Source organism: Ovis aries, chromosome 1 (assembly GCF_016772045.2).
Source record: "Ovis aries strain OAR_USU_Benz2616 breed Rambouillet chromosome 1, ARS-UI_Ramb_v3.0, whole genome shotgun sequence".
Lineage (NCBI taxonomy): Eukaryota > Metazoa > Chordata > Mammalia > Artiodactyla > Bovidae > Ovis > Ovis aries.
In genome coordinates, this window is record NC_056054.1 from 218,607,273 (window position 1) to 218,629,985 (window position 22,713).

Consider the following 22,713-nt stretch of genomic DNA (forward strand, 5'->3'; position numbering starts at 1 on the left):
ACAGGGGTTCACAAGAAGATAAATGGACACATAATCCAAAGGCCAGTCGCTGGCAGAATTTCTTAGTTTGATGTGACTCTCTCTTTGACAGTTCTCCTAAGGTAGGTTATTTTGGAGAAAACATATGTTTCCATTTTCTCTCCCTCTGCTTCCCTTTGAGTCCCCAGGCTCCACTAGGGTCACAGAAACATTAAGGCTTTTGTCACTGTGATTAATAGCTCTTAAGATCATCTTTAATTCACTCACTAATGACTGAGGGTCTTTCTGCTCTCCAAGTAATCGGGTGATGTATGAGTCGATAGCACACCTTGTGCCAGAGGTGAAAATCATTCAGGCAATGCAAATATTGTCACGGGAACAAATGTTTTCCCTGTTAATAAAAATTAATGAATTCTACCCAGGAGCTAGTTAAAGAAGCTGTGGCACAGGAGATCCAAGCACAAATAACTTCTTACTGCTAAGAATCACTTATGTTTCCTTTCTAAGACATAGAAAAAGACATGATTGCTGCATCTTTCTACATTTCCATACATGATGAAGCAGTGACAATCTAATACAATGATAGAAATGCATTATGTTGTTTCTAAATTAATTGTTCAAGGTCCTGATTCTATTTTTCGTTGTGAACGTTGGCATCTTATTTATTTCAATCTTGGTTAAACTGCAGGCTTCTAGTCCTGGAGTAGTCTAATGACATTCCTCTCTTCATAGCCTAGTTAAAACCAAGAATTATAGTGGTCAGGGTTTACAACTATAAAATGATGTAATGAAATTTAAATTTGAAAAACTCCTTGTAACACATCATAAAAGATTGATGAAACAGACTGGAGACTAATAAGTGATTTGAATAGTTTTGAGAGCAAAAGCAAGAAAAACACATTTGTTAACTCTATCATATTTACTGAATTCTTTAAAAATCAAAACATCTCCTCTTTAAAAATTTGTCTCACATCATTAAAGCTTTTCCCATAACATTTCTATCTGAACCCTCAGTTCATTCTGTAAGACAATAATGTACAATATTGTGATAAGGTGCCTACTCTTTATGTATTGAAACTTGCTGTCAAGCAAAATATGTTGTCTTTTTGTTTCATTTTGATAGTCCGTGATTCTTTCTTCTAATGACCAAAATCCATTGTCTCAATGGAGTAAATATTTCTGAAATAGTTCCCAATCCTTCTCCTATCATTTACATCTTAGAACACGAAAACAGTAAACTTTTAAAGACATTATTTTACCTCTCCACAGTGCTTATCTACAAAGGAACATATTACTGAGAAGGCGAAAAAAGCTCGACTTGTTACTATTATTTCCAGTAGGCACCCAAAGAGAGTAGCTAATTTGCTCTTCATCAGTGCCAAGGACAAATTAAAGAAAAACTAACTGAATTATGCATTTATACTTGTTTGCATTTAAAGTGTGTTTCTTTTCCTAACAATGTCTGCAAATATAAAAATTTTGACTGTATATTTTGTATATTATCTCAGAAACTATTTGTATACTTTTAAAATGAATTAAATTTTAAAAATATTAAAGGACATGTGACACTCCTTATTTAAATACATTGAATTTTAAAAATACTAAAGGAAACAAAATTATTAGTTAATTAGTTTGAAACTGAAGAATGGGTATAATTGAAGAGGCTGCTTCTGCTAGTCTCTGTTATTAAGAATAAGCCCATTTTCCCCCCAGAGTGAATTCAGATAATAGCACGTGTGTGTGCGCGCTCAGTTTGCCAGGCTCCTCTGTCCATGGAATTTTCCAGGCAAGAATACTGGAGTGAGTTGCCATGCCCTCCTCCAGGGGGATCTTCCCAATTCCGGGATCAAACCTGTGTCTCTTGCATCTCCTGCATTGGCAGGTGGATGACTTACCACTTTGCCACCTGGGGAGCCCCAAAATAGCACTACTGTGTTCAGTTTGGAAGCAGGATTTTCTCTAGATTGGTGCTTCTTCAAAGGTGGTCCTTGGATCATTAGTATTCAGATCACTTAGGGGCTCACCCATAGTCACAATAAACCTCTGGGGACAGGCCTGGATATTTGTATTTTTAAAAGGTGCCCCAGGTGATTTTTATTCCAGGGTTAAGAGCTACTGCTTTCAATGTTATTGGGAGAAATTTCATCATGACAACATCAGTTGTAATTACTGAGACTGTTTTTTTTTTTTTCATTCACATAGAATGAATTTTCCACAATTGGGTTTCACTATTTCTATAAACTTTTATATCTTACTCTTGATTCCAAAAGAAAAATGTTGAGTTTACACAGCTTCAGTACATACCTGGTGGGTAAAGTGTTTGGGCAAGTGCAGACAACAAGGAAATCAAATATGAGCTTTTTTTTTTTTTTTTCCTGAGAGTTCTAATCACATAGTAAACAGTTAGAATTTACACGGGTTCTTATTTAATTAAGCCTGAGAACCACTGTTTAGTTGCAGCTGGAGCAGACTCTTGGCACAGAATAGTATAGCCTTTAACCTTTCCCCTTTTAACTGTGCTTATAAGAATGAGTGTGTTTCTTTAAGAAGGTGCTGTGTATCTTTAAGCACTGTTTGTAGTTTTTGATATAAGTATCATCTCACATGCATATATATTAAAATCCAACAGTAAAGAGAACAGAGGAAATAGATGCATAGATTAACTGGACTCTTTAATATCTACAAAGTTGAAGTTATTTATCCATATGGTGAATTTCCAAATTTGAAAGTTTTTCTGGCTGGTAGTTTTTAATGAAGAATGTGAGTGTGTGTGTGTGTGTGTGTGTGTGTGTGTGTGTGTGTGACTTTGATACCTGCTTTGCTGTTTCATGGGTCTTTTTTCACTCCCACACTTCCTTGTTTTTGAATATACTTAAGGAACTTTTTGAAATCAGCTAAGGTTAAATAAAAACAAAGAAAACAAAAGAATGGCAGTAGTACTTTCATATTATTCATGCCAAAGTGGCAGAATTAAATAGGATCCTTACCAGGTCTCAAATTCTTGGCCCCCTGGGCTATATGTGAGTTGCTGATGTATACAGGCTTGGTTAAGCCAACATGTAAACCAAACAAACAAATAAACAAAAAAGGAAACTTTACTCAAAAATTTAAACTTCTGATTTCTCTTGAGGTATCAGACCATCTGGCCACACCAGGCCAGTTTTCTACATGGCCTCAAACAACCATGGCTAAATGGCAACTGCCCCCCCGCCCCCGGATGAGGCAGGGCTTTTCCAGTCCCCGTCTTTACCACTCTCTATTGCTTTACACCTCATTTACCTTGTCTGTTTGACCCTTGTAGGGATTTACATATGCAGGCACTAGTCTATGAGAATGAACGGAGATCCTAAATAAAATAATCTGAAAAGCTCAAAACTGTGCATATTTGGCTTTAGGATTTATGGCAGACCAGTCTACCTGATTGTATTCACCGTGGCAGTTGTATTCACAAATACTAGTTTGTGAGACTTTGAGTCCAATTGGGTGAATAAATCAGGAAATCTGATTGGGATTACAAATTACAGAAGTCAGCTTGAGCTCAAAGTTTAAAATATGGACTTTCCTCCCCAACATTTGTTGGAAGACACGTTTATTTCTTCAAATGGATCTTAGAATCCTATAATTCTGGAAGATGCTGGTCTTGATAATGTTCTACTAGCAAGGGTAAGCCGGTGGGCAGTGCCAACTTTAGAAAATAATTATCAAGACATCTAGGCATGGTATTGAAGCCTCTTAGTAACCTTAGGAAGTTCCCAGCATCCCTGCCACAAGCCTGACAGATAGCAGCTACTCCCTTCCTACCCCGCCCACTTGAAGAAAGGCCATAAGTTCAGATTTCCCTACCAGATAACAACTTAAGGTTTGTCTAACTCTGCCGTAAGTCTTTTGGCATAGTCCAACTGTGTCTTTCAGAGGACACATCTTATCTTTTTATTAGCAAACAGGCTTAGATATGGCTTTATAGGACATTTTCTGGAGCATGATTTAACATGACTCATTTCCCTTTAAATGTAAAGACAGTGACTGAAGCAGACATGGGCGAAACCAAACCCCAGAATGCTGTAGGAAACTTGTGCTTGAAAATGTGTAAAATTCTGCTGGAGCCAAGGGATTTATTTAGAATAACTTGGCATTCTTTGCTTGGATGTCTAAATAAGCCTTGTGATACCATTTTTGGCCTCGCTTTGAACCTAGTGTAATAAAGAAGGAAATGAAAGCAAAGGTAAACTTAAAGTATTGTTTTACTCTAAATGCTTTCAGTAAAGGGTCTTGTTATCTAATGATTGGTACTAGATGGCTGGTATAAATCGTATAGTCTGTTCTTTGCACTCATGGCTAAAGGAGGTGAAGGCAAAGGAAATCAATTGGAACTAGCAGGTAACAAATGACCAGTCTTAGGCAAACATAGCAGGTGGGGAAAATAGACTTGTGGACAAAGATTACTAGGAAACAGTGAGTGAAAACTTTATCTTCTCTTTTAGAATCCAGTGCAATTACACAAAATAACTAATTATGAAAGATGGGGCTGTTTTATCTGTTACCACTGTGGGGTGAGAGCGTGGGTGCTACTAGTTTTTTAAGGGTCTACTTGAAAAAAGTATTGGCTTCAAAACATGAATGAAAGGGGTAAAATGAAAGTCTCTAAACATTTATCACTATCATACTATGTTGGCCAGCCAACTACAATTCAGCTCATCTAGAGCTGTGTTTGAATTATACTGAATATAGGATGTCGGTACATCTTAATTTTTTATTTGATGTAAGTTGCAGCTTCCAAAATTAGGTAGCTAGACAAACAAAAGTCTTCAAATGGCCCTGATGATCATATTTTATAGTTATATAACATTTCCTGCCAGATGCCATCCAGAATATTGGAAATGAGGATTTATTAAAAAACAAATTACTTTTAGCTAGTTCTGTGAATGGGATGGACTTATTGTTCAAAGCCAGATCTTGCTGGGACAGGCATCAATGGACTTTCCATTTCTGACTTCTTGGAACTCATGCTATTCTTATTTATTTTCAACATTTATTATTATTAATATTTTTTACAGTTAAGTGTCCCTTTGAAGTCTCCAAAGTATGAGTCAACAATATCTCTGAACTTTGGGGTGCAAGAGATAGTGAGGCTCTTTACAACATATAGATTACCTCATTGTGCACTTATATCATTCCTTTCACCTGTGATCAGGCAATTTTTGTGAACATTATTTGATCTTCACAACAATCCATTGATATATAGGAATTTTGGGATCATTGATCCCATCTGACCAGTTACAACAGAGAGGCTGAGAACTGGAGTGACAGTGTCAGTTACACAACTCTTGAGTGTGGAAGGCCCTGGAACCCAAATCTTCTCATGTCAAAATTAGGATATTTCTTCAGCTAAATTTTCAAGATGTTTTCTTCTCATAAATTTGACTATGATCTGACAGAAAATTTGTTGAATATGTGCTTTGAGGTGCATACCATCCTAGGCTCTGGGTTTGTGATAGAGAATAAGGTAGATTCTGTCGCCCCTGGAGCTTAATTGGGGTTGTATTCACCACTTAGACTAAAACTGAATCAATGTGAGCTATTAGTTTTACTACAAAACTTTTAATTATGAAAATGAAATCTCTTACACACACACACACACACACACACACACACGTGCGTGTGTGCTACCCTGGTGGCTCAGACAGTAAAGAATTTGACTGCAAAACAGACCTGGGTTCTACCTCTGGGTCAGGAAAATCCCCTGGAGAAGGGAATGGCAACTGACTCCAGTAGTCTTTCTTGCCTGGAGAATCCCACGGACAGAGGAGCCTGGCGGGCTACAGTCCATGGGGTCACAAAACAGATGAACACCATTGAGCGACAAACACTCTAACTTTTACCACATCACTCCTAATGCAGTAGACACACAGATATACACCCCCCACGCCGCCCCAACACACAGTGGTTTGATAGGAGGTTTGACTGACTTGTCCAGCAGTTTTGGAAGCTTATAGCTGGAATATCACAAAAAGCTTATACGTAGCATATCTGATCAAGTAATCTGACTTCTCATTCTGTTATTAACTGTGAAAGCCATTTATAGTAGAGGATTTCAGAGTCATAGAAATTTGTACTTACAAAGGACTTTAGAATTGACTCCAGCCTCTCATTTTACAAATTTTGATACCTTGGCAGTTGTTTTTAGATGAAATTAATTAACACTCTGTCTGATATTCCTATGACTCTTTATTTATGCCACATCCTTTAGTTTTTGGCTTTGTTTTATAGGTCTCCACTTGTCTGGCTCTTCTCCTAGACCATGAGTTTCTTTAAGGCAGGATCTCTTTTCATTTTCCTTGTCTCTTCTTTTTAATTCTATCCCCTCCTGGTACCTGGTCCAGAACTTTTGGGGTGGTAGCAGAGTAAAAACTTAGAACCAGGGCTTCTGCCTTTGAGTTCAATGCCTTTCATCACAAAAATCTCTCATTATTTTGGTTTGTTGGTCTAAAAGAATAGATAAAATCTTTAAGAGCTTTGTTTTTAACAAATAGTTTAGGATAAAAAATATTTTGTGAATACAAAAAAAAAGTAGAGTTACTGCTACATCACTGGCATGCTTCAACAAATTTCTAAGATATGCCTGTTCATTTTCTAAGGCTGCCATAATAAAATGCCACAGATTAAGTGGCTTAAGCATCAGAAATTAATTTTCTCACAGTTCTGGAAGCCGGAAGTTCAAGATCAAGGTCTGGCAGGTTTGACTTCTCTTGATGACTCTTTCCTGAGCTTGCAGATGGAGGTTGCCCTCTCCCTGTGTCCTCATGGTCTTTCCACACTGCAAGCATAATGTCTGTGTCCTAATCTCCTCTTCTTATAAGGACATATTGGATTAGGCCCACTTTAGTGACCTCATTTTTTATTTAAGTACCTCTTTAAAGACCTATTCTCCATATATAGTTAAATTCTGAGGTACTGGAGCTTAGGACTTCAAGATATGTGTTTGTGGGGAACACAATTCAACTCATAATATTGATTCACCTTTTCACAGATTTTTTTCTATATTTTATTGTCATATCAGGTACCATCCAAACATATATGTGTGTGCTTAGCTGCTTAGTCGTATCCGACTCCTTGTGACCCCATGGACTGTAGCCTCCCAGGCTCCTCTCTCCATGGCATTTCCCAGGCAAGACTGCTGGAGTGGGTTGCCATTTCCTCCTCCAGGGCATCTTCTTGACCCACTGATAGAACCTGTGTCTCCTGCCTTGGCAGGCAGGTTCTTTCCCACTAAGTCACCAGGGAAGCCTTCCAATACACATATTTTGCCCTGAAAAGGATTTTGGTGGTAAAAAAAAAAAGATAGTAGTAGTAGTCCCCAAACTTCTCTCTGTGATAGTGGTACTATTTATTTTAATAAATATTCTCTCCCTGGCCATCCATCTTCTGTTCAAGATGTGCTGCAAATTACTTAGAACGTGATATACTCACGCTTGAGTTGAGGTGTCTATCAGTTTAACATGTCAAGTTCACTACAATTCTTTGGTCAACATGAGGTTGCCTTTCTTTTTTTCCTCTACATTGAAGTATAGTTGATTTGGGCTTCCCAGGTGGCACTAGTGGTAAAGAACTCACCTGTCAATGCAGGAGACATAAGAGATGTGGAATTATACTGCATTAAAAACTGAAAAGACTAGCATTTGATAAAGAAAATAGAGACTAGTATAACTCTGAGGGCTTCCGTTATAGCTCAATCAGTAAAGAGTCTGCCTGCAATGCAAGAGACCTGGGTTTGATTCCTGGGTGGGGAAGATTCCCCTGCAGATGGAAATGGCAACCCACTCCAGTATTCTTGCCTGGAGAATCCCATGGACAGAGGAGCCTGGCAGGCTATGGTCTGCCAGGGGTCTTGGGGTTGCAAGAGTTGGACACAACTGAGTGACTAAGCATACACACACACATACACACACACATAACTCTGTGACTTTAAATAATAGTATATATTGAAACATCATGATTTTGATAGAAAAAGAGAAGGAGAAGAGCTTAAAAATTATGTATCAATTAGCATGTCTGCAACATCTGAGGAAGGAGAAGGAATGGCAACCTACTCTTGTATTCTTGCCTGGAGAATCCCATGGACAGAGGAGCCTGATGGGCTACAGCCCAGTGGGGATCACAAAGAGTTAGACAGGACTTAATGACGGAACAACATCTGAAGAAAAGTGAGTAACAAAAAATTTAAAAGTTTTTGAAAAAGAGGTTTCACACCTTAAGAAGATCTTTTGTGTGTGTGTGTACTTGTTGTTGAAGAAATGTGGCCCAGTGGAAAGAATTTATAGACCGTTCACAACCAGGGAGCACTGGATGTATAGCTGGGTATAGAGCTCCCTGGTTGTTAATATCCTCATCTGTAATTTAGGGGTTGATTAATTTATTTCTAATGAGGGTTGTCACCAAGATTTAATTGATATACAGGTGCATAGTGTATGAGTAGGTAGCACATAGTAAGCATTCATGAAATGCCAGTCTCTTCCTCCCACAGTCTCCAGTTACCTTATGTTACTAACCTGATGGTTGCATGATATCAACATTTTATGGTTTCACATTAGGAAGAGGGAATCTCAAGCCTGTATTGCACAATTTTCTCTGTTCTGTGTGCAGCTCAATTAATCTCATATTAACTGTAATTACTCTTCTAGCCCTTTTACTTCAGTAATTACTAAACTTGTGACTGCCATAAACTGTCTCTCATATGTTTCATGCTCTTAGTGCAGAAAACTATTCATTTACTTCAAATCAGATGGATTTTTAAAGGTGAAAAGCACTTTTAAGCATGAGTAAACTAAGAAGGAAGGAGGGCGACCATCAGTTTCCCACCATGTCTGGAAGCTTTAGGCATCTGCTGTGAACACAATGATGTTATTAACCAGTCTCCCAGGGAAGTGCCTGAGCAGCAGAGGCTCCTTCTCCCTGTCTAGGTGTCCGCCGTCTTGAAGTTGTGCTATGTTTGAGCATGGGCTCTGTCTCAAGACTGTAAATGACTTTTTCATTAAACTGTGTCCATAAGGTCTTCCCAAGGAGTATGCACTTACCTGGCAGAACCATCAGAAAAATGCTGTTGACATATTTCTTATAATATTAAAGTCTGTTAGCTGATATCTTCACATGGGCTTTTAGGAAAATCTGAATTACAACATTTAGAACATAATCAAAATGATATGTTTGTGTTAGTGGAGCTTTTTGAGAGAGTTTACTAGGTAATTTTATCAACTAACTTTTCAAGTGGAAAAGTATTTCTGCAATATTTATTGTGGAATATTGTTAAATACAAAAAACAGCAGAGAAAAACATAACACATAAGCTTATCCTCAGAGATAACCACTTTCAACATCTTCTCATCTTTTTCCTCTGTATGAATCTTATCTGATCAAAAAGGGCATCTCTTCATACTATCTGTTTTGAAAATCTGTCACTCAGTACATTACATGTATTTTCTCATGTTGCATGATACTATTCTTCAACATATGGCTGCTTTGAATTCCATTGTATTTATTTTCTCAAAGCTTGTGTTGTTGGACATTTGATTGTGAAGATTTTTTCATGATCATTAACAATGCTATAACACTCATATATATTTCAGTTGAATGGTTAAGCATGTGGGCTTTTGACTATGCACCACTGATTACTGTTTGATCAAGGGACCTTTACAAAATTTCCACGTCTTCAGCTAGTGTGGATATAGTGATAGTACATTTCTCTGAGAGTTGTGCTTATATGCTGGATATAAAGTCTTAGGACAATGCCTGCTTTGTAATACATGCTCAACAAATGTTATATATGATTGTTCTTTATTAGATACATTTTCACACATGGTCTTATTTCTAGAAATGAAATCTCTGGATCAAAGGTCATAATGATTTTTTATCTTTGGATCCAAATGAATAACTATGGGCCAGATTTGGACAGAATCTGAGGGAATACCTATATGCTAAATATAGGTTATGTGCATGGGTAACTCAAGTTTCTGACTCACAGTTCTGTTTTCTACTGGAAAAAGCATGGAAATGCACATTCTTTCTCTCTTAATTGTTGAGTTAGTCTGTGTGCCATTGAAGTCATCTGTGTAGAACATAAAAAACGGAAAGTGCTGCAAAGTCCTCTGAGATGAGAGAATTAGATTTTTATTCTCTAAGCTTATAAATTTTCATTGATTCCAACTGGTTATCTGGGGTGTATGCAAGCAGGGACTTTCCGCAAACGAACATTAAATTTTTACTTTCCCCTTTTTCCTCTGTTTAGCTTGGGACATCTGGGTCTGGCTTTTCTTATTGTAGCTGAGCTGAATATATGGTATGGTGTATTTCTGTAGTATATAAAAGAGCCTTTCCTTCAACAGAATCTGAAACTCTTCCAAAGTCAGAAGGAGAAAAAAATCCTAACCCTGAAAGAAATCACTTGTTTGACTGTAATAATCTATTGAAACTGGTTAAAACATTAAACAAAAAATAAATGAATCAGATAGTTAGAACTAGTATGTCAGGAAAATAGACAGAACATAAAATGCCTCTGGAATCTGTAGGATATTTTCTGGTACAAGGGGGTTTCTGAGTCATGGTTCATTTACAATGTCTGTTTCCTCACTCAGGGAAGGGTTTCTAATAGATTCAAGGAGACGCTAAGCTTTGCAAATGTCTTGCTCAAATAAAGGCAGCTCTGTGAGGGATAGATTTGTTCTGTTTATGGAGAAAACTTGCCAGTCATGTTTCACATTGTGTACCCTTCAGAAGAACAACCGTCTTCTTTCACGTCATGGTGAAGATGGAGGCTTGTACAATCGTGACTTCAAGATCTCAGATCAGAGGGGTCATGAGCCGTGACTTTTTTAGACTAACTGGAGATTGACCGCCAACTTGTTCCGGAAATTGTGGTAGACTTAGAGAAATGGACTGCTGGTCAGATCAGAAAGAGTTTGAAAGCCATCCTGAAGTTTTACTACCATAAAATCTAATGGAGGGTTTGGCTGTGCCACTGAAAGGATGTTATTTTCAGCTTTTAAGCCAGAGCATCATGGACTTTGCATGGTAGGAATTTGACAAAACCTCAGTAGTCCTGAAGATGCTTGTCTTAGTTTTCAAGGTTAGACTAAGAAATTTAGCTCTTGAGCCAGTGCTACAGGAGGTGGTCTCCCAGAACAGTGAGTTTTTCTTTATTTCAATTGTAATAACTATGGGACTGTTGAGAAGATGATGAAATGTCATAGAGTTAATGGAAGCATTCAGCATTTGACTATAAATTCTGGCAGAGAAGAAAGGTACATATTTTGGCTTGCTTGCGTCTTAGACTAAATCTCTAGGACCATTGGAAACCATGTAAATATCATCTCACTATGTCTGGCCACATCTGTCCTCTACATATATACCAACATGGGTTTTGGTTCAGGGTTAAATATTAACTCTCTGATAATTAATGATGATTTAATTATTAACATAATGAGGATTCCATATCAGAAAGAAGTATTCAAAACCTATGAAGCACTTTGAATAGGACTTAGGAGAATTGAGTTTTTGTTTTTGTTTATATGATACTATTGAGTTGGAATAAGTCATGAGCCTCATCTGGGCCTCAGCTTCCTTATCTAAAAGTGGAGTTATATTTGGTGGTTCCCTTCTGTCCCTTATACTGCTAATGCATCTTATTAGGAGCCATGTTAAAAAATTCTCATTAATGTCAAAGATCTTTAAGAAGAATTCCCATCAAAAATAAGTTTGTATGATTAGTTTCAGCAAGACTTTCTATGGTATCCTCATTGTATTAGTCAAGTTGGGCTGCTATAACAAGCCGCCATAGACAAAGGGGCTTAAACAACAGATATTGATCACATTTCTAGGCACTGAGAGGACAGAGATCAGGGTGCCAACATGATCAGGTCCTGGTAGAGGCTCTCTTTCTGGCCTGCAGATGACTATCTTTTTGCTATATTCTCTTATAATGGGGAGAGAACAGGTAGGGTGGGGGAGTGCTCTAGGGTCTCTTCCTCTTCTTATAAGACCACTAATCCCCTCATGAGGGCATCAGCCTCATGATCTCTTCTTTTTTTTTTTTTTTTTCATTGCGGGTTAGGGATTCAGCATTTGAATTTGGGAGGATACATCAATCTGTAACACTCATCTTTCAAAACAGGGTGTGATTTCCTCCTTCCTATTTACTTCTTGTTGTTTTGTTTGCTTTTTTTGGTGGGGGGCGGGTAATTTTTTTTTTTCCTGTTCTGCACTGCATGGCATGTGAGATCTTAATTCCTTGACCAGGGATCAAACCCATGACCCCTGCATTGGAAATATTTGCAAAAGATCCTATATAGTTTCCTTCTTGCAGAGAATCAGAAATCTTCAAGTTAAGTATAGTTATGAGCTCTAAGGAAACAAAAATTTTTTAATGGAAAGGAACTTTAGTTGAACTCTTCCATGTAAAGCTAAAGAGATTAATTGGCTTCTAGAAGGTGCCTTTATTTTTTCTTTTTCCTCTTGGAGCCTCCATGTATGGAGTCTTCATTTAATAAACTTCTGTCTCTTATGAATCAAGAACATTGTAATGAATCATAACACCCAGATTCATAGTAAGCCTTACTACTCAAAATGTGGTTCACCAATAAGCAGTATTAGAATCCCCTAGGAGCTTCAAATCCAGGAGCAAACCAATCCAGTACTCTTGCCTGGAAAAATCCCATGGATGGAGGAGACTGGTAGGCTGGTAGGCTGCAGTCCATGGGATCACGAGGAGTCAGATACTTATTGAGCAACTTCACTTCCACTTTTCACTTTCATGCATTGGAGAAGGAAATGGCAACCCACTCCAGTGTTCTTGCCTGGAGAATCCCAGGGATGGGGGAACCTGGTGGGCTGCCATCTATGGGGTCGCAAAGAGTCGGACACGACTGAAGTGACTTAGCAGCAGCAGCAGCAGCAGCAGCAGGAGCTTGTTATAAATTCAGAATCTCAGTCTCCACCCAGATCTACTGAATCAGAACTTGCATTTAACAAGACCTCAGGTGATTTCTCTGCACTTTATAGTTTGAGAGGCACTCTTAGACCATGCAGAACATAGACTTCTGATCTCAATTTAGTTATTTCTTCAGTGGGCTTCCCTGGTGGGCTCAGATGGTAATGAATCTGCTTACAATTCGGGAGAGCCTGATTTGATCTCTGGGTGGGGATGATTCCCTGGAGAAGGAAATGGCAACCTACTCCAGTATTCTTGCCTGGGAAATCCCAAACAGAGGAGCCTGGTGGGTTACAGTCCATGGGGCTGCAAGCAGTTCTTGAGGTTGCAGAATTGGACATGACTGAGTGACTAACGCTTTCTGCTTAGCAGAGTACTCTTTTGAAAATAGTTATAATTTATTGTTTATTTTCTCTGTACTATGCCAAGTGTCTTATTTTGAATCTCTACAACAAGGTTAGTAGTGTTTTATTTTGCATATAAAAATATGGGGATTCAAAGAGGTAAAGTAAGTTGTCCAAGGTTGCATGCTTGTGAATGACAGAACTTGGATTTAAAGTGAGGATTTTTCTTACTGTAAATTCCATATATTTTCCAGTAGCCTATATGGTTTAGCCTTTATTTAATGCACATTGATGTATTAGGGAACCTAAGCAAAATTTAATCTTTAAGGCTATTGATTTTGGGGAGATTTTGGTATTAATATCTTAGGCCTTTAAAATGAAAATAACTGTTCTTTTAAATTTCATTCAATGGAGTCAAATCTCTTAGACATGTTAGACAAAAACTTTCAATGGAGTCAAATCTCTTAGACATGTTAGACAAAAACTTTCCGGTTCTAGGTCAAGGAAAAGAAACAAAGTTTCATACTTGTAAAAAGAAAATTTACTCTTTCTCTGTGATTTACTTTACTTTGGGAATAATATTGTGTTTCTATTATAAACTGAGTTGCATTATGTATAGTTTTTCCACATTTGATACCCAGTTTGAACTTTGATTATATTAGACACCATTCAGGAATATAAATGATCATGGTGTTCATTTTCTGTTATTGAAACACATCAATTTTCTCTTCACTATTACACTAATTCCTCATAAGTTTTAATGTCACACACAGCAACTTGGGCAACAAATAAAATAACAAAGATAACGACAAATAAAGTAAAATCTGACCCTCAAACATATTATTGGGAATATTCATTGGTCCAAATAAGCTTTCCACTGGTTACTATTTTTTAAAAATGAGAACCAATATAAAGGGCAAAATAAGACAATAATTCTTATTTGTTTGTACAACATAGAATATTATTATATCATGAGGCATACATTTTCTTCCTCTTAAGACTGTCTAGGTTCTTTACCAAAAGTTAATTGCCTGGTTCTTCACTGCCTGCTTATTCTTTTTAAGAAGCCTAGATTCTTGCTTGGATTATTGTAGATGATCTATATTAGAGAAAAGAGAATTTTAGTCATATTCACCTATTTATTGTTTGAGTCCCCCTCTAACCTTCTGAAGATGTTAACTTAGAATTTCTGAGAATTTCTGATTCTGAGCAGTGAAATCTTCCAACCTTAATATAGAGAAGAGTTGTAAGAACTGGAAACATAAAGAAGAAAAAAGTGAAATGATTTTTTAAAACAGAAAGATGTACTGTAATTGTTTGGTTTACCAACCAGAAGAAGAGAGTATTCTCATTGGTTGGCCTAGGCTATAAAAACAGGGCAGTGCAAACAGGCAGCGAGAGGAAAGGTTGGGACCAAAGGAAAGTAAGAAGGAGTATAGGGTTTAAGCCATCATGGCACCATGTAGAACGTACTAGAGAGAGGGCAGGAATTAGACTTATTGACGGGGACTATCAGACTATCTGATAGTGGACTATCAGAGCTAGCAGAGGAGATTGGCAATAGACATAGGGGAAGAAAGCAGAGATGCCATCTAAAATGGCACAGCAATCTGAAAATACGCGTTGTAAGACAAACAACTCTGCATTTCTTAATGGTGTCCTGAAACAGCTGAAATCTCACATGGTGCAATACCTGTGGTCCCGAAAAAGAGTAAAGAAGAAGATAATGCACTTTAAGAAGACTGTTCACAGTAAATGATCAAAATTTAAGAGCCACCACAACCTAATAATTTAGCCCTGAAGAATCTAGAAAACTTACCCCGTTTCCTGGTTGTTACAGATTGTAGACATCTTCTTGTTAGACTGTGTGTCACCTCTCAGTGAGTTCTCTGAATCTCATTCCAACAGAATTGGAGTTTGTTATGACCACAGTGACTTCATAAGAGATGTAAGTTACAAGAAAAACATTGTACATTGCCATCATTGCAAATTTGCCTACCATATATTTCTGTGGCATGTCAAGATCCTTTACAGGAGATGAAAACATACCCAGCATAAAATTGTGTTCATTTAAGAAATAGTCTTTATTTTAGAAATTTTCAAAATTCTCCTATACATACTTATTTCAAAGTACATGTTCTTTTCCAGGTAAAGCATCTTCCTGTAACTTTTTAGTGACCATCTTAAGTTAAAATGTCATGTTCTTGGGAATTATGAGCTTGGTTTGTACAGTTGCAAATTCTTCAATTTTGAAGGAAATTGGAACTGAATACAGAATCATGTGGCAAGCCTATTCCTTGAAAATGATTCATAGTTGAGCCCAATGAGTGGGGCTGTCTTCTTCCTTTTCACTACCTGTAATTACTTCCTTGGAGGAAACTGCCTTGCCCCAGTACTGCAGACCAGTGTCCTGTGAGGAAATGTGTTTGCTAGTCACTTAATCACTCAGGTAGGAGGAAGCCACTGCCACAGTCTCTTCTCTTTGTTCATTTTCAACATTTCCCTCATGATTCAAAATTCAGATTTGCGGATTCTTAGAACTAAAAGAGGATCATCCAGCTCACTTATGGTGGGACCTTCAAGACATGGCCAATGTTGCTTTGCTGCAGGGCTTGGAGCTAGAACTCAAGTCCCATTCTTCCCAGTTCAGTTCAGTTCAGTTGCTCAGTGTGTCCGACTCTTTGTGACCCCACGGACTGCAGCACGCCAGGCTTCCCTGTGCATTACCAACTCCCGGAGCTTACTCAAACTCATGACCATTGAGTCAGTGATGCCATCCAACCATCTCATCCTCTGTCGTCCCCTTCTCCTCCTGCCTTCAATCTTTCCCAGCATCAAGGTCTTTTCCAATGAGTCAGTTCTTCGCATCAGGTGGCCAAAGTATTGGAGTTTCAGCTTCAACATCAATCCTTCCAATGAACACTCAGGACTGATTTCCTTTAGGATGGACTGGTTGGATCTCCTTGCAGTCCAAGGGACTCTCAAGAGTCTTCTCCAACACCACCATTCAAAAGCATCAATTCTTTGGTGCACAGCTTTCTTTATAATCCAACTCTTACATCCATACATGATTACTGGAAAAACCGTAGCTTTGACTAGACAGACTTTTGTTGGCAAAGTAATGTCTCTGCTTTTTAACATGCTGTCTAGGTTGGTCACAGCTTTTCATCCAAGGAGCAAACGTCTTTTAATTTCACGGCTGCAGTCACCATCTGCAGTGATTTTGCAGCCCCCCAAAATCAAGTCTGTCACTGTTTGCATTATTTCCCCATCTATTTGCCACGAAGTGATGGGACTGGATGCCATGATCTTAGTTTTCTGAATGTTGAGTTTTAAGCCAACTTTTTCACTCTCCTCTTTCACCTTCATCAAGAGGCTTCCTGGGCCAGAGCTCTTTTCCAGGACACCATTCTCACTATGCCTGTGACAGCTGCTGAACTCACCCAAGGCTAGCTGACTGATGGAGAGAACCATGAATTTGGGAGATGAAAAGTCTCAATTTGATGCTTGATTTGGCACTGTCATTTTAGACTTCAGTTGTTGAGAGGAGGATTAAATTTGATTAAAGTGACGTGATGGGTCACTTCCAGTGCTTGGTTTGTTTCCCTAAGCATAGATGCTGACTAAAAGAGATGGGACCAATTCTTACATGGCTTAAGGAGGAAAGAGGTGTGATTATGAGGATGTTCTGTTTCTGAAGTAAAAGGGTAAGGTACATGGTGGGCTCTCTGTGGTTGAACGAACTCTTCTTGGATACTATGCTGACATTTTGAATTACTCACATTCAGTTGGTGGTTCTTTAGTTTTAAACCAGAATCTTCACATCTTCCCTCTGGTATTTGTCATTTAAAATACGCTGAAAATATGCACCATCCATTCTCTTCTGCCTTTCCCCTACCCTAATAATATTGTAAATCTTTGCTGAGGAAATAGCCTGTAAATGGTTAGCTCCTGCCTTCTCCTTACAAGTGCCAGGATTAAAAACGAATATTAGAACTGGGAAGTGTTCACACACAAATGAAAAGCTTTTGACAGGCAAACCACTCCAGTATTCTTGCCTGGAAAATCCCATGGACAGAGGATCCTGGCAGGCTATAGTCCATGGGATCGCAAGAGTCGGACACTACGTAGCGACTAAACCACCACCAAACACCTGTTTAAGAAAGCCTATTTTCTCTCTCTTGCTGATAATTTGCCAGAGGATTTCTCAAATTATTCTGCCATTGTGTCTTTTCACCTGACTAGTGAGTATCACCTGACTGGTGAGTACAGTTAATGGGCTCTAGTGGCATCACTGCCTGGTTTGACAAACACAAGTCTCTGTTAGGTGCCCAGCCCCATGAGGTCTCTGGCATCCTAGAACCCACCACCTTTTGCATATTCCCTGCTGAGCACAGGGCCAGCTTTCCTCAGAGTTGTCGCTAACTTTTCTATGGCTGTGCTTGCTCCTATTACTTCCTTGTGGCTCTACGTTCTTTTAAAGATAACCTAGTTTTATTTCTTTACTAAAGTAATTTGGATGAAGCATAGAGGTTTTAGTCACTGGTGTTTTCTTGACCACAAATAAAACATAAAAATTAAGGCTCTGTGTGTGTATGCGCTCAGTCATGTCCGACTCTTTGCCATCTGAAGGACTATAGCCCACTAGGCTCCTTTCGTCCATGGAATTCTCCAGGCAGGAATGCTGGAGTGGTTGCCATTTCTTCCTCTGGGGGGTTCTTCCCCACCCAGGGAGCGAACCTGCATCTCCTGCATTGGCGGGTGGATTCTTTACCACTGAGCCACCTGGGAAACCCAAGGGCTCTGTAGTAGATAGTAGTATTTCAGAAGCCGAAATTCAACATCCACTGAACTGAACAGTGGAAACTTTCTAAAGAAAAGAATCTCTGACCCAAACTGAGAGGTTGTTCCAGTCCTTTGAAAAGCCCATGTTTAGTTTGCAGTTGAATGAAGGTTAGTGACATTCTTATATATTTTGGTTACATCACATTGTTTGAGATCATAATATTCCTAATGTTCTTCACACCTGTCTCAAACTTTTCCTTTTTGCCTTTTTTTTAAAGTCAAACATTATCATAATTAATATTTAAAAAGAGATTTTTCCTAGGAATCGATGAGACATTTGGCATTTGCCTTCATTTTCTTTGGAAGATGCTTATTTTTCTTGTCACCTGTAGGGGAAGAAACCTGCTATGAAAGCTGATAGACCCCAGCCATCAGGAGCATTTGTCTGGTATTATTTCGATGGTCCTGCACATGGCAATGCCAACAGAGTGCCACAGAAACTAAGTAAGAAACATAGTGAACATCATCTATTTTGTGTGGAAATGGCGTGGGTTTTCCCAATTATAAGAGCACTGTAACAAATATAATTCAAAGAAATTCTTTAAGAAAAATATTTATGCAAGGTATGGATGACGCACCTGGCCTTGCCACTTTTGGGTACTTTAGTACTTTAGCAGAAAGCATTTTTTTTTTTATTTTAAACTTTTTGGTTTTGTGGCTCAGAGGTTAAAGCGTCTGCCTACAATGCGGGAGACCTGGGTTTGATCCCTGGGTCAGGAAGATCCCCTGGAGAAGGAACTGGCAACCCACTCCAGTACTCTTGCCTGGAGAATCCCATGGAGGGAGGAGCCTGGCAGGCTACAGTCCATGGGGTGGCAAAGAGTTGGACACGACTGAGCGACAAACTACTATAGCCAATTAACAATGTTGTAATAGTTTCAGGGGAACAGTGGAGGGACTCAGCCATACATATACATGTATCCATTCTCCCTCAAACTCCCCTCCCATCCAGACTTTCACACAACATTGAGCAGAGTTTCCTGTGCTATTCAGTAGGTCCTTGATGGTTATCCATTTTAAATATAGCAGTGTCTACATGACTTTCCCAAACTTTCTATCCCTTCCCCGCTTCCTTCCCACCAGCAACCATAAATTCATTCTCTGTCTGTGAATCTGTTTCTGTTTTGTAAATAGGTTCATTTTTATCGTGTCCTTTTAGATTAACATATAAAGGACATCATATGATGTTTCTGCTTCTCTGTCTGATTTACTTCACTCAGTATGACAGTCTCTGGGTCCGTCCTTCTTGCTGCAAATGACATTATTTCATTCTTCTTAATGGCTGTGTCATCTATATATCTATAGATATACAAATAGATATGTATATGTATGTCTATCTATATATATCATATCTTCTTTATCCATTCCTCTGATGATGGACATTTAGTTGCTTCCATGTCTTGGCTGTTGTAAACAGTGCTGCAATGAGCATTGGGGTGCATGTATCCTCTCAGGCCATGTTTTCCCCAAATATATGCTGAGGAGTGGGATTGCAGGGTCATATGGTAGCTCTCAGTTCAGTTCAGTACAGTAGCTCAGTCGTGTCCGACTCTGCGACCCCATGAATCACAGCACGACAGGCCTCCCTGTCCATCACCAACTCCTGGAGTTCACCCAGACTCATGTCCATTGAGTCAGTGATGCCATCCAGCCATCCCATCCTCTGTCGTCCCCTTCTCCTCCTGCCCCCAATCCCTCCCAGCATCAGAGTCTTTTCCAATGAATCAACTCTTCGCATGAGGTGGCCAAAGTACCGGAGTTTCAGCTTTAGCATCATTCTTTCCAAAGAAATCCCAGGGCTGATCTCCTTTAGAATGGACTGGTTGGATCTTCTTGCAGTCCAAGGGACTCTCAGGAGTCTTCAACACCACAGTTAATTTTAATTTTTTAAGGAACCTCCATACTATTCTCCATAGTGGATGTACCCATTCAGAAGGCATTATTGTTGTGTTAGAGATACCATTTGCAGTGACAATATGTAACGTGGAGCAGTGGAACTCTGTCACAGTGGAGATGTCAGGAAACCAGACGTAGCTTCTTCATGGAGTCAGGAGGGAAATTTACAGGGCAGTGCTGTCCTCAGGTTTTAACTTGCACACTGAATGAATATGCAGTTAATTGACGTGCTTTACAGAAGGCTTTTCTAGAGTATGAACTATCTAACTAGGAGAATTGCAAGCTAGTCATTTTTATAAACATTCCTGTTTGTGGTTAGTTTGGGAATCTGGATTCTTTGGAGAGCAATATCTTTCCTTTTGGTTTTATGACCATCTTTTTCTTAATGCTTAGGAAGAAAAGAGCTTTGCCAAACATTTTTTTCCCCCTCTGGCATTAGTGTCTTCTGGAAAATGAAAATGGAAATGGCCCAGTTTCTCTTACTAAAGTCTTCAGATATTTATATATATAGTTTAATAGTTTCATCCTGAAAAAATAAAGCACCCTTCCACATTTTTTTAAAGGACAGAAATGAAAAGTTACCAGTTTATTATCAATGGAAAGTAGAACTTCTATGGTGACATACACATTTGCATGTGCATATATTCAAATAGAGACAGACAAAATTGGTAAAATGAATAGAGGAGAGCAGGCAGGAACTATGCTTGCAATTCATGTCTATGACCGATTCAATTTAAAGGAGACTAAACATTTCATGTTTTTGTTTGTGGCAGTTAAGTCCTTTTAGTTTTTGCTAATAATGAGACAACTCTGCAGAAGGTAAAATAATAAAAATGTTTTCACTGTCTATTTTTGTCCTGAAATTACTATTCTGTGAGTTTATGGAAAACATTTAAAGAAGCCTAAAATAACCCAAATATAATCAAAGGAGAGCAGAGACTGTGTTTTGTGTGTGCAATGCACAGCACTGGTTCAATCTAGTCTATGATGAGATATTTATTCATTCCTAGGCACAATCCCACTACTCAGCTTCCTAGAGTGTCAAATGATGTTTCTTATTTATGTGACACTTCTCTCCTCTGACAACAAATATTGCTCATGCTCTATGTTATAGGAACTCTGGCAGCTCTGTTTCTAGCGGGGAAAGTTGAGACATTGTCATGGGCCTCCCTTATTGCCCTTCCTCATAAGTAGGCATCAGCGAACAAAGGAGACAATAAACGAGAACAGGTCTCGTGAGCTGCCAAAGGCTATGTCAATGAGATTCCAAAACAAAAGTTGGGCTTTATTCTATTGCACTGCCACATCCAAGAAGGGGTCGCTGATGGACGACAAACGTTTGATATTTAGAAAGTACCAGACAAAAGCCCAGTCTTTCCTGTGCAAAGTTCTCCAAAAGTATTAGGAAACAAATTAATGCAAATATAATTCAAGTTAAAGTACTATTTTAGCATAGTTGTTTTGCCACATCTCTTTTTCTGATGGCCTTTCTTCGGGTAATTTTTGTGCTAAGCCATTTTGGATTTCGTCTGACATGTTGATGGCAGAGTGGTGTGTCCTATGTGCATGGAAAATAAACGTGGAAAATGACTTATTGTTGCTGTCTGAAAGCTCTTCAGTTTCTGGATTCTAAGGCAAATTAGGTCTCAGATTTCATTTTTGTGGCTGTAGTATCAGTGAATGATAAAAACGAGAATGTCTGAATTTACCTATATCCACACATATCAGAAAAGAGAATTCTCTTTTCATAAGAAAAGGTTAAGCAGTTGTTTAGAAAACCTCGCAATATTTCTACTGTTTGCCTTTAAGTCACTTTCCTCCAAGTGGCTTTAAAATTATTATCATCAGCTCAGCTGCAATGTTCTTCTATCTCATGAACCCAAAGACAAATTCTTAGCTAATTCAAATGGTATTTGCCATGGTCAGTGAAGAAAATTACCCATTTAAGGGCTGCTAACATCATGAAGGTGCAGTTAGGAGGGTTAAAAACGCGTAGTTGAAACGCTGTTCTTGCAATGCATCTGTTTGGAAAGCAAACATATTTAAAATGAGATAAGTGAAAATAAAATATTGCATCACACAGAGCTATTCAGTTTAAAACAGGTGGGATCTTGAATTAAAAGCAGCATGAGTGGAAGGCATTATAAAATATACCCACCTGTGGTTTGGAGCCAGAAAGTTTGGGGCTGAGTTTTTAAAACAATTACTACCATCAACCATGCAAACCACACTAAGAAAATCCTGCAGACTTGCTGTGTGATTTTAAGCAGAGAGCACAAGCGATTCTTCTTTGGAAAAATGGAAAACACAGCAAAATAAAACAAAAGAATCATTTCTGAATTCCTGACGGAATGTAGATTTCCAGAACTGAGGCAATTTCTTGTTGGTTTTGTCAAGTGGGTACCTGAGATAAGGAGAACCAGCAAAAGACAATTTGCAATTATCAAGAAAAAGCTGAAAGGAAAATGGGTCCCTCTTCTCAGCCTTGGCCCTACAGGTTGGTGCAATACTATTTCTCCAATTTTACAAATGAGTGGACTGTGACCCAGAAAGATTGGTGGTTCTTCCAGGACCATACAACTAACATGGTAGAAAGGGAATTCAGACCTGGGTTATCTGCTCCCTCTTATACGTGTCTGAAACTACAATGTTCTATTTTGGCTTGTGAGATTTT

At 38.6% G+C, this 22,713-nt stretch overlaps 1 protein-coding gene and 1 long non-coding RNA gene across 11 annotated transcripts in view; one reads left to right on the forward strand and one right to left on the reverse strand.

The window, feature by feature from the left end:
- Positions 1–22,486, reverse strand: part of LOC132657259 (uncharacterized) — a 41,991-nt gene extending 19,505 nt beyond the window's left edge. The window contains exon 1 of the long non-coding RNA XR_009595140.1: positions 1–22,486. This exon is cut by the window's left edge and continues 12,681 nt beyond it. This is a non-coding gene — a long non-coding RNA (uncharacterized LOC132657259).
- Positions 1–22,713, forward strand: part of MECOM (MDS1 and EVI1 complex locus) — a 630,714-nt gene that overhangs the window by 241,165 nt on the left and 366,836 nt on the right. The gene's annotated exons all lie outside the window — the stretch shown is intronic.